General features: G+C 40.9%; 1 protein-coding gene across 2 annotated transcripts in view; it reads left to right on the top strand.

Moving 5' to 3' along the window:
• Positions 1 to 12,331, top strand: part of DMRT1 (doublesex and mab-3 related transcription factor 1) — a 93,662-nt gene that overhangs the window by 81,116 nt on the left and 215 nt on the right. The gene's annotated exons all lie outside the window — the stretch shown is intronic.

Below are 12,331 nucleotides of genomic sequence, written 5' to 3'. Positions count from 1 at the left end.
AGGATGTTTATAAATAGATTTTCTTCTTTCTTGCCTTCAGGATGCTGAACCTTTCTTGAGGGTTCAGGTTCATTGTCACATCTATTATTTTTAGTTTTCCTCACCCCTTCCTTGAGGTGGGGCTGGCAGCTGTCATTTCTCTCTTGTTACAATAGCTGTTTCTCCACCTGCAAAAATTCTTTTCCTGCAAACTCATCTGTTATGGTGGTCATGAGTGGTTGGGTTCTAGGAAACAGATCAGCTGGTTTTGACCAGTAAGGCTTATCTTTTATTCATTCATCAACTGCTACTTATTGAGTGCTTACCAGGGGTAAAACTTTTAACTGGTGGCCGCCGAAGCGTCTCAGAGACATGTGATGTGGGCCTTACCCTATTCTGTGGAGAGCTGTTAGTTCTACAATGGAAGATGATAGGAGGGCAACAGTGATAGTGCTGCAAGAATGGTATAGGCAAAGTACTGTGGGTGTTGTGGGGGTGGGGTGCGGTTCTGTTAGAGAGATCAGGAAAGGCTGGCTTGTGACCTGGGTTTTGACTCGTGGAGAGTGCGGAGACAGTGGGACTGACATGAGCTCAGTGTCAGGGGCAGGGAACCTAGGTCTGTCCTAGAATCAAGAGCAGGAGTGAGTCGGGAACAGGTTTAAGTATAGGGGAGAAGTGGGAAATCAGGGTGCTCCTAAAATGCCAGGCCAGTGAGTTTGGACTTCTTCAGAAGCCACCAAAGGTGTTTGTTTAGGAAAACTGTCTTGTAGAGACATGCTTCTGGGAGAGTAAGGGGCCACCATGGGTAAGTGAAGGAGAGAGAGAAGATTGGATAGGGCAGCCACAAGCTAGCAGATTAAGTGAGATAATGATGGTGGGAATTCAGACTGCAATGTGGTCAGAAGGAGGGATGTGGGGAAGAGCCCTGGAGTTCACAAGAGCAGGTCTTGGCTGTTGCTTAGGTGTGAGAGGGTCTAAGATAAAGCCTGAGCAAGCAGGTGAAGTGGTCATGCTCAGGGCCCAAGAAAGGAGGGAGAGCATCAGGTTTATTGTTGGAGGAGGAAATGATGGGTTCAGTTTCACACACCATGGGTTTTACATTGAAAGAGGTTCAACCAGGTGGAGATGTCCAACAGATACTTAAAATACAGAAGTAGTTTTCAGGGCAAGAGATAATTTTTTAAGTCATTTGCAAGGAGGTGACATTTAAAGCATCTGTGACAAGAGAGGACCAAGTTGAACAGTTTGGAGACAGTCTCCTTTAGGACATGGAGAAGAGCTAGTCAGCAGAAGGGAGAGTCCAGGAAAGTAACAGAGAAAGATGGAAGGAAGAGGCCATGGTCAGGTGTCCAGTGCTCCAGAGGGAAGTAGGAAACACTAGGACAGGCCATTGGCTTGGGTGATCAGCAGGCTATAGGCAGTGAGGCTGACTCTTCAGTCACTTGGGTAGTCATAAAATAGAGACAGGATAGTAGGTCAAGGCCAGGGAAGAATGAGCAGAAATGGAAGGGGAGATTCATAGAAAAAGATCAAAAACTGAATTCCATATTTTACACCCAATAGGATGGCTATAATTAAAAAAACAAAACAGAACAGTGTTGCTGAGGATGTGGAGAAATTAGAATCCTTGTGCATTGCTGGTACTAATGTAAACTGGTGTCATTGCATTAGAAAACTGTATAGCAGTTCCTCAAAAACTTAAAAACAGAATTATATGGGATCCAGCAATTCCACTTTTGGATATATACCCCGAAAAATTGAAAGCAGGAACACAAATAGCTATTTGAACACCAGTGTTCATACCAACAGTGTTCACAATAGCCGAAAGGTGGACATGACCCACATGGTCATTGATAAATGAATGAGTAAATAAAATGATATATACATACAGTGGAATATTATTCAGACACAAAAACAGGAAAAATTCTGCCACAGCTACAACATTGATGAACCTTGAAGGCAGTATGCTAAGTAGAATAACCTAGACATAAAAAGACAAATGCTATGTGACTCCACTAATATGAGGTACCTAGAGCAGTCAGATTCACAGAGAAAGTAAGGGGTGATTACCAGAGGCTGGGGAGCAGGGACCATAGAGTCATTGTTCGATAGGTACAGAGTGTCTGTTTGGGAAGGTGAAACAGCTCTAGCTATGACTGGTGGTGTGGTTGTACAACATCGTGAATGTACTGTACCCTCAAAAATGGTTATAATGGTAAATTTTATGCTGTGTGCATTTTACCATAATTTTAAAAATTAAAAACAGAAAACTAAATTCTGAAAGGAAACCACTTTTGACTAGTAGGGGCAAGAATTAAATAAAACTTGTCTCATGTAAGTTTCCTTTGTTCAGTTCAGAGCTGGGACCCGCTGACCACTGCCAGCAGGCCCCGTCCCGGAGCTTCTCACCCAGAGACACCAGAGGTGTCTGTTCTAGAAGCCCCCAAAGATAGGTTTCAAGTTAGTGTGGCTTCAGATGGGATGTGGTTGGGAGGAAAAGGAAAATCCTTTTTTTGACAGTAAACTAAAATACTTGTCAAAACATGAGGTCTTCTCTAATGAAACAATTTAAAATATAAACTCCCAGGCAGGGACAGGCGTGGTCACATTCCCTGAATGCCTCATATCACCTGCAGATTAACCTCTTAGGGTGGACATCCTTCCTGTGAGCTAACTGAACAGACAGCATTTTAAACCAAAAAGAAATTTTTTTTTATAAAGGAGTATTCTGGGTTTTTTTTTAAAGATTTTATTTATTTATTTTTAGAGGGAAGGGAGGGAGAAAGAGAGAGAGAGAGAAACATCAGTGTGCGGTTGCTGGGGGTCATGGCCTGCAACTCAGGCATGTGCCCTGACTGGGAATCGAACCTGCGATGCTTTGGTTCTCAGCCCACGCTCAATCCACTGAGCTACGCCAGCCAGGGCCAAAAAGAAATGTTTTAAGAAAATTAATTTTTTTAGCTATTATAATTTTATGAAAAGTGTTGAAATATTCTATTGGGAAAACATAGTTTGTGCTCTTGTTTTCTTATGCCTGATCACCCTGAACAAGAACTGCTCCAAAAGAAGGTATTCTTGCTCCTGTAATCTGAACTACCATCCATCCATGGTGGCTGTGTCATGTTTAGCTGTGCATAGCTTGTGCAGCTGTGAGTAGGCATGTATTCTCCTGCCTGGAATGCCTGGAACTTTCTTTTCAGGTATATATTTTATGTAGATGTATCTGGTGTTTGTTTGCTTCATTCTCTGTACCAGAAAAAATATTAATAATTTCTAGTCTTAAATTTCCTAAATGCTAGTTTAAAAGAAAGAAAAGAAAATGTTGACGTGGTATGATAGCCAATGCTGATGGAGTTTTGTATTTGCTTTTTGCAGAGGACAGAGTCTCCTGGTAGTTAGGATAAATAATTTACCTGACACAATCCTCTGCCTGCTGCTAGTATATCATTTCATATTAAATGCAAATGTTATACAAGTCCTACTTAAGAAATGGCTCATGAATTTTCTCTTATATTCATTTAATTGCAGTATAAGAATATTTTTAAGTAATGGACTTCCTAAAAACCATATAGCTAAAGCTCACATCTTCCATGTCTTGTTAAATGGTGTATTTTACCGAAGATGATGTAATTCCAAAGGGAAAGGCTAGTGGGTTAGACAGTACCCAGGCTCATTCTGGGACCCAGGTTAGAGGCATTGTTCACTGTCCTCGTGACCAGGTGTCCTGACAGTGGTGTTGGCTCCAAAACTTCAGTCTTTTTTCTTAGCTTTAACAAATGCCCATCAGGCTGAGCATGATTCTTTCTTCTCGGTGTGAAGAAAATGCTCTGCAAGACTACCATAAAACTTTTTCTTGTTGCAAAATACCTGGGCAGAGCCAACCTAGTTTCCAGGATGGCAAGTGGCACAATCTGCTCTATGGATCTGGTTCCTCTTGGATCTGAGAAAACAGCTTTCTCAGAATCAAAGGGGAATTCTATTCCAGAAACAGCTCATAAAAGCATCTTCTTTGCCCTGACTAGCTTAGTTTCTGAGATTATCACATTGGTATTTACACCCTGTCTTCAAATGCAGTTGTTCCTGTGACCACCAGGCTTGGCACTGAACTTGGATTTGAACCCTCATTTGCATTGTAAAGTCTCCAAGAAACATGGTCCTTCATGCTCAGTAAGAGCTGGACTGAGATCCTGGTTGCACCTCTTGTCCCAGGGTGTGTTTCATGCTGCTTTTCTCTTTGCCTTGGTGCCCAGCCTTTGCTTTAGAATTCCTGTGCAGTAAATACAGATGGAATTAAATGAAACCTTTGCTCTTTAAAATCCTCAAATCTGGTTTTAGACTTGAGACTCCTTTTGCCAATGTGTGTGAGAATCAGCCCTGTTTTGTGATTGCAGCATGTCTTTTAAAGACTAAATTCCATGCTCATTCTCACTCACGCATCCATTATTAAACACCTACCATGTGCCCTGCACTGTGCTAGGCAGTGCATGGTAGGCATTCTCAGCTCCACTGCAGTTTGCCAGATGTTTGCTGTAGACCCCCGTTTCTGCCACACGGGTTCTCCTGGCTCTCCGTCCCAGCCTGGTGCAGCTGATTCTTCTTGCCTCCTGGCCCCGCCTCAGGAAGTGTTATATGTAACTGAAGTCCTTTGCATAATGCTGTAAAAAGCACAAAATAACAGGCTCATGTTTCAGTTTGGAATTCATCTTAACTTTTAGTCTCTGGGTATGTAAAGAAAGAAAGAAAGAAAGAAAGAAAATAAAAGTCACCTTTCCCTGAACATAGAACTGAAACTTGTTTGAGAACATTCAGGGATATTTGAGCTGTGTTGTCAACTAAAAATCTTTTTTTTCCTTTCCCATCCAGTCTTTAATAAAAATATTTCTCATTTCTTGGTCCTGTCTCAGCAGAGTATAGATACTAACTCAATCTTCCTAGCAAAGGGCCAGGGGGAGGGGACAAAGAATATAATGACTGACATGTATGTACAGCCTTCAAGTTTACAAACTGGTTTGTCATATATCATCTCCTTGACCCTAAACCTCAGCTTTGTGAGATACATGATTATGATTCCCCTGCCAGGATCAAGAGCCTCCCACCCAGCCCACTTGCCCTCATTGGTGCACTCTTGCAATGGGAAACTGGTCTGCCTCTTCAGAGGTGAGAAGCCGGACCAGGAGCAGCAGCTGCCTTCTGACTGCTACACCTCAGGTCCTCCAGAACAGTGACGTGGGGGAGCAGCAGGTGTAGTTGAGAACTGCAAAGAGAAGGATAGAAGCCAGGAAGTGATGTGAGAACAGAGTAATTCAGACAGCACCCAGTGCTGAGGTGCTGGGTGAGCAGATGGTAAAGCTGTGCCTGACTGTGGGCTTTTCAGCCGCATCAGGCTTAGTGGGCCCTGACACTTTGCATAGAACCATCCTGAGTGCTTTACTGTGTCCCCATTTTACGGATGAAGAAACCAAGGCATAGAGAGGTTAAGGGACTCATCTGAGATGTCCCGGTAGTAAGATATGGTCCATGCTCAAAGCCCACACACCTAATCCTAGCTCTGTTCTGCTGCATTTTCATGGAGTGTCTCCTACCCCAGCAAGCCTTGCTCAGTCAGGGTTCCAGGTGCCCAGTTGTTGTAGGTTAGGACACATGAGCCTCTTCCTTTGGGGCATTGAATCCTATGCCCAGTACTTCCCAGAGTTCCCAACTTTTCAAACAAACTTAACCTCAAAAACAAGAGATTCTTCCTGCTTCCAAACACTGCTGTCTGAAGGGATGGTTTGCTAAATCACTGGATAATGACACTTTTTTGTATGGTTTATAAAGCCTGTCCACAGACAATCTGATTTAGATTTGGCACTGACATCTTATCACCCCACCCTCAAAATATGAAAAAAGCAGAGTATAAGTAACTTGGGGCCTGTTGTCCAAGTGAGGAAGAGGTGGTTTTGCCTTTTGGATACGACACTCAGACTATTACATAGGCCCAGAATGAAGTAAGCGTGTGTTCCTGGTTCCAGGCTCTCAAAAAGGTACGTGTGGTCTGGAGTGAATAGACCTTGTACTAAATGCTGATTGGATCCTGTCACCTTCAAAAGCAAGAGTCACCTAACTTTAAGACATTGAAACTTAGACTGTAGACAGAAGCAGCAAGGAAACAAATATGTACTCAATAATTATCACAATGACCTGTTGCTAGCCTCATTTCATAGACGGGGAAACTGAGACTCAGAATGCTTAAGGCCATTGCCCAGGTAGTAGAGGGCATTTCTACCCTGTCCCTCTTGAGGTTATTTCACTGAAGAGGAAAAAAGAGAGTTAAAGTGAGGAGTGTTACTTTAGGATGTTGTTAGAGAGAAGTAAAAGCCACATGGTATGTTTAGGTTCAAAACTGAGTCTGTTTTCATTAAAACAGTTCATTAGAGAATCTTTAAATGTTTGGATTGTGTGTATCATCAAATGCTTCCTCCCTGGATGAGACAAGTCAGTTGAACAAATAATGAGTTAACCCCTCACATACACACTTGCTCACTTTGGAAGGGGTTCAGGAGGAAGTCAGTCAGTGAGAGAAAAGTCTCCACAACTGCCTGTGAGTTTGGGGGTGAGGGAGCAGCCAGGGGCATCACCACTACTGATGGGCAAGAGGCATTTGTGGAAGTGAGGACCCAGGGTGTGAGTCTGGTCAGGGTAGCGCTGCTGTCAGACACAATGCTTATTTGTGGGTTTTCTTTGAGACTCCAGTTGGTTTTGGTGACCCCATCCCCATGAAATGAACAGAGAATTTGAGGCTCTGGCAGCTACAAGCCAGGAGGATCTGCTTTGCAGGGGGTACCTAGGAGCGGATGAGGAATGTCTGGCCCAAGATGATTCTGCCTGGGTGCTAGGTGGAGTGGAAGGCTGAATAGGGTCCCTTCTCTCTTTTCCCTTTGTGTGTACTGCATTGAAACAAACAGAAAAGGAGCCTTCCTGTCATGTTTAACTGTGCAAGGTAAGGGTGTAGGTTTTAGCTCATTATCCCTTTGTTTCTTAAGCGGTAGGAAAGCTGGTCTGCAGCAATGGCTGTGCCAGGCTGTGATCCCAGGTCCTCAGACTCTCTGATGTTCTACAAAAGGACGCTTAATACACTTCTGTTTATTTTGAGAATTAAGAAGTTGTTGCCCTGGCTGGCGTGGCTCAGTGGTTTGAGTGCAAGCCTGTGAACCAAAGGGTTGCTGGTTTGATTCCCAGTCAGGGCGCATGCCTGGGATGTGGGTCAGGTCCCCAGTAGGGGGCACATAAAAGGCAACCACACACTGATGTTTCTCTCCCTCTCTTTCTCCCTCCCTTTTCCTCTCTAAAAATAAATAAATATAATCTTTTTTTTTAAAGAAGTTCTTAATGGGAGAAGGGAGTCAAAAGTTTTTTAAAAAATGTTATTCTAATATTTTTGTGAATTGTGTATACATGTTACACAAAAAATTTGGGGGGAAAGAAGTACTGTTGATAGTAAATATTTACTTTCTGTTACAGGTTCACTTCACTTTTTAAAATGGGTAATTCCCAGTGCTTACCAGGGTTATGGTAGTTCTGTCAAGGAAGAAGCACTGATAACTTACCTTATTCCGTTTGAAGGAATTCTTCTTTGCCAGGGCTTGGCCCCTTCTCTATACAACATGCAAAGTGCAGAGCCGGCCCCTCTCAAATTTGTATTAGATTGTAGAACTGACAATTAAGATATATTTCCAAGGATAGCATAATCCTGAATAGCCCCTCTCTTGTCACTACTCTTTAATTACACTTAGGTGGAAAAAACACATTTAATTGTTTCAAAGATTTTTTTGTAGTAAATATGTAGTAAATGGGGGAAAGATTAGAAAAAGGGGGGTTATTTTTTTTTCTCAGCTTGTGGTTTCTAATTACATCAGTTACAGCTTAGCCTTCCTCTTAACTAGAGTGCAGGCATGAACTGGAAAAGAATGAGCTAATCCATGATAGATCAGGTTGAATAAAGATCTCCATTCATATCTTTAGCTTTTATCCCTTGTTCTGAGTGCCAAGAATTAATGCTGTTTGAAAGTGCAAACTGAACCTGCCAAGCTTTGGACAGCTAAGATAATCCTAATTATTTTGAATGTTAGTGAGAAGGGCCGCAGTTCCACTCTGGAAAAGAGTTCTGTTGTGAAACATTAAATATCTGCTAAGTGGTATTGATTGGACATGATTTTATTTCCAAACACTATGGTTATCATGAAGCAGAAGAATCTGTTGTTTAAGAAATATTCATCAGCTTTTCATCAGACTCTTAGGCCTGTAAACTCCAGGAAACCTAAGAGGCCAGCACTTTTTTCTGTTCCTGTCAGCATCTAGGTGAAGAGTTGCTAACACTTGAAGAAGGCCACTTGCATTTTTATTTTTAAATGGTTTTTAGTGAGAGTTTAATAGTATTTAACATATAGAGGAAGAAAATTTTTTTTCTCAAGCATGAATATCCTGTTTTCTCACATCACTGGAAGAGAATTATTCGTTCCAGTCCATTGACTTCCAACAAATCATTCAAGTTAAAAGTCAGGGGTCTTTGCAATGTCAAAAGATTTAGCAGTTAGAGTGGTTTTTGTTTTGTTTTTCAGAGAGGTGGGGCTTTTTGGCAGTATACAATATTTTCCAAAAAGAATACTGATGGTTAGATGGTATCACTGAAATTATCTTACGTTTTTTTTTTCCCAACATTCATTCTTGGTAAGAGTAATTGTGTGTAAGGTTTTTTGTTTGTTTTTAAATAATAATAAAGACCCTTTAGCTTCTGTAGACAAATAGGCTACTTGAGAGAAAACAGATACTGGGCTTGCTGGTTCAAACAAGGGTCAGCCTCAGAGGTTTACCCACCTTTCATTGTAACATAAAAAAGATCAGATGGGCAGGGTTTCCTTTTTAAATTTTTTTCCCTCCTTTTTCTTCCTTTTCAGTCTCTACTTTTGGTCTCCAGAAGTTATTTCTTCCATTTCTGTAAATACTAGGAGCCTATTGGTGATTACAGGGTAGCATAATCCTGAATTGTTCATTGCCTGTGAATGCTTCCTGCCCCCCAACCTCAAGGCAGCTACCCCTATCCCTGCCCCCAGCTCAGCACCAGAGCAAAGCACTAACATCTTTACTGATGCAAATAGTGGTGTGCTGAGCATCTTTGGGCCCATTACTCTTTCTTTCTTTGGGCTTATTCCCCAAAGTGGAATTACCAGGTCAGAGGGTATGAACAGTTTTATGGTTCTTATTACATGCCACTAGATTGCTGTCCAGAAAGATTGAACCAATTTCTAGTGCTCCAACAGCAGACCCTTACTTACAGTTTCACTGATACTAGGCATTAGCATTTTCACAAAATAATTAGGAGAAGCCTTTCGAGTTGAAATTAGCCTTGTGCAGTGCTCATTAGACTCAACTTAAAAAGCAAAAAGTGTAATTTTGACTTCTGAATTTTTAATTGGTATAAAATGATTTACATTGATCAATTATTGATCCTCCCCCCTCCGCCGCCCCACAGAGTGTAATGAAGCTGCATTAAAATGGGGAGGGTACCTTTAAGGATGGTAACATAGATTTTGGACATTAGTTTACTAAGATAAACACTGAAATCTTTAGTGCACTTGGATCTACTTTTATGAAGTGCTACACAGAATGAGTCAAACATATACTATCCCTAATTTCAACAGCCCATTATTCAAAGAATGCTAAGCCTGGAACAGAAATAAAATAACATGGATTTAAATTTTGTGTGGAGAAATGCTTTAAAATATTCAGGTATATTTCAAAACAGGTAGATTTCATTTATTTGCATCTTCTCTGTAGTACAGTCATGCACTGAGCACACCGAGTGTGCTCTGAGCCTCCCTAGTCTGTGCAGGTGACACTCTGCATGTTTTTGTAGCCCCAAGTGATAGGAATATTTTCCAATACCGACAAGGCAAGTGTGGGTAAAAGGGGTCCAGCCCCAAATTCCTTTCTTTTGCAGAACTCCTATATCTCCCTTTTGTAGTCCCAAATCCTTTAAATGGGGAGTGGGAGGTATGTGACTCGGGTGAGGGCATCTCCTAGATCATCTGCTACCTGAAGGCAAAGGCAGGCCTGGGGTTCAGAATGTCTGGAGAACACTCACTTATTCCTTTATAGCCTCTGTGTTAGCCTGACAGGAGTCCATGGTTTCACTTCCTTAAAATCACAGAGAGTTTAGGAAGGTTCAGTGGTCAATGACTAAATGCGTCACCCAAGGGTGGGATGGTGCAGGGGCGAAAGCAAGCTGAAGGGTTGGGCTCACCACTGCCACACTGCCCTTGGCAGCTTCCACAGGGTCCTTATGTAAAATGGAGAGAATAATTCTCTCAGTGAAAGGTTTGAGGATTAAACACTTCATTAAAGTATGTGGCATACAGGAAGTAGTAAATGCTCATTCCCTTCCCATCGCTTCTATTCAGAACTTCAGTCCCTGCTTTGAGGTGGGGATGGAGTTTGGCAGATTAAGTCTTAGACTCTGGCTGGCTTTTGGTAGGCTCTCCAAACTTGCTATATAGTAAGAAGATGTCAAGAGCAAAATCTATCACTGTTGGAAAACATTTGTATATTTGTGTATATACAACATCCTTGTGCATGTAACAATTCATAATTCATCTTAGACTTGCTGGGAATTTTAAATCCATTTAACAATTCAAACTTTAGAACTTTTTATGAACTACAATAAAATGAAGGCTTCAGAATTCATAGATTTCCAGTTTTTTTGGTTGCTATTATATATTTATATATGTACATGTACCCTTATTGGCATTTATAAAATACCACTATTTAGTAGCTCTTTCTTTTAAAAAGTTACAAACTACTACTTTTGCATTTTATGTAAGTTAACTAAACAAATACTGTCAATATCAAAATAATTGCTTATCAGGAAATTACCTAAATTGTTTTTCAAATTTACTATGTTTTCAGATCATGCCTTTCCTTACTGGATATTGAGGTGTAGCTATACAAAACTATCTGTCTGTTCATCTGTATGTCACATTAGAAGGGGCTTTCTGAAATAATTTGGTCCAGTGGAGTGGTTTAAAGTTCTGCTTCTTAAATCCCAGCCCTGTTCTTTTATTTTTGTGCGGTTTCACTAGCTACAGCAAACCTTTTCCAAACCCATAACAAGTGTAAATGGTGTTCTCTTGTAAAAAGGTCTCTTCAGCATGATAATATACCTTATTAAATTCCAAACATAATAAGTATTGATGGCAAACACATCAGGACCCAGTACAGCTTCTACTATGATTTAGTTCTCTACAAATGACTTCAACACTCAGCTCCCAATGCATTTTGCTAATTACATCATAGATTTCCCTATTGATGAACACAAGCTGAATTAACACAGGAGCACTAATGTACCCTTTCACCATTATTGTTGTACAAGAAGCCGTGGCAGATGCTGGCAGTTAGTTACACAAACATTAGTATTAACGATTGGCCATTTGGAATTGGTGACAAACTACTGCCCGGCAAAATCCTGAGGCTGAAACCAATCAGGAAGTTAATGAGGAGAGAAATTACCACTGCAGCTTCCCCTTAATTACATTCACACTAGGCAGGAAGGGAGTTCTGGGGGTGGATCTGAACTCAGCTAAGGTTAAGAAGGTCAGAGACCCTTTTTCTTTAATTTTGTATCTACTGTGGTTTGTAAGGTAGCAAAAATTGTTTAGCACTTTATTACTTTCGCGTCCTTCATTTTTAATGTCAATTTTTAATAGAAGTCTTATGTTCACAGGTTTGCTTTTTAAAATCTTGACCTGAGTTCTATTTTAGTGTTGTGGTATTAATTCAATTTCTTTTACTTTTTGTGGTCTTAAAAAGCTTCTCTCACATTTACTGCTTTTTACTTTTTAAAATGGCATGTTTGTATGTTTGCTGACTCCCTCTACCACCACCAAGTGTTTGTTCCCCTACATCCAAGAGAAATAATGGGAAAGCTGATAAGCTATCACCTTCATTTGCTATATATTGAAAAACTAGGGTTACCTGTCAAATGGTGGAAATACATGGGTGGAGTCTTGCTTAGGGTAATTTGTCAGATTGATTATTTGACAAGATAGGTTCTATTAGCATGTTTTATATAAAGGAGGGGCTCTGTGAAGGGTGGAAATAGTTTCCCCAAAGAGGGGAAGACTGTTTTTTGTGTTTAATGAACATAAAACTGGAACTTGGCTAGCTAACTTCTCCCTGTAGTTAAGTAGGTAATAGTGTTCAGAAATACTTTTATATTCTAAAGAAGTACTGAGGACTTTAATGTGTCTATAAAAACACTCAACTGGGAATAGAAATTCAGAGTGCCTCTTTCTTTGTTGCAACCTAATTGAAGACTGAA

Source organism: Phyllostomus hastatus, unplaced genomic scaffold (assembly GCF_019186645.2).
Source record: "Phyllostomus hastatus isolate PE091 unplaced genomic scaffold, TTU_PhHast_1.1 phas_contig_34, whole genome shotgun sequence".
Classification (NCBI taxonomy): Eukaryota; Metazoa; Chordata; class Mammalia; order Chiroptera; family Phyllostomidae; genus Phyllostomus; species Phyllostomus hastatus.
The sequence above is the reverse complement of the archived record's forward strand: the minus strand, read 5'-3'. Positions and strand labels throughout refer to the sequence as shown.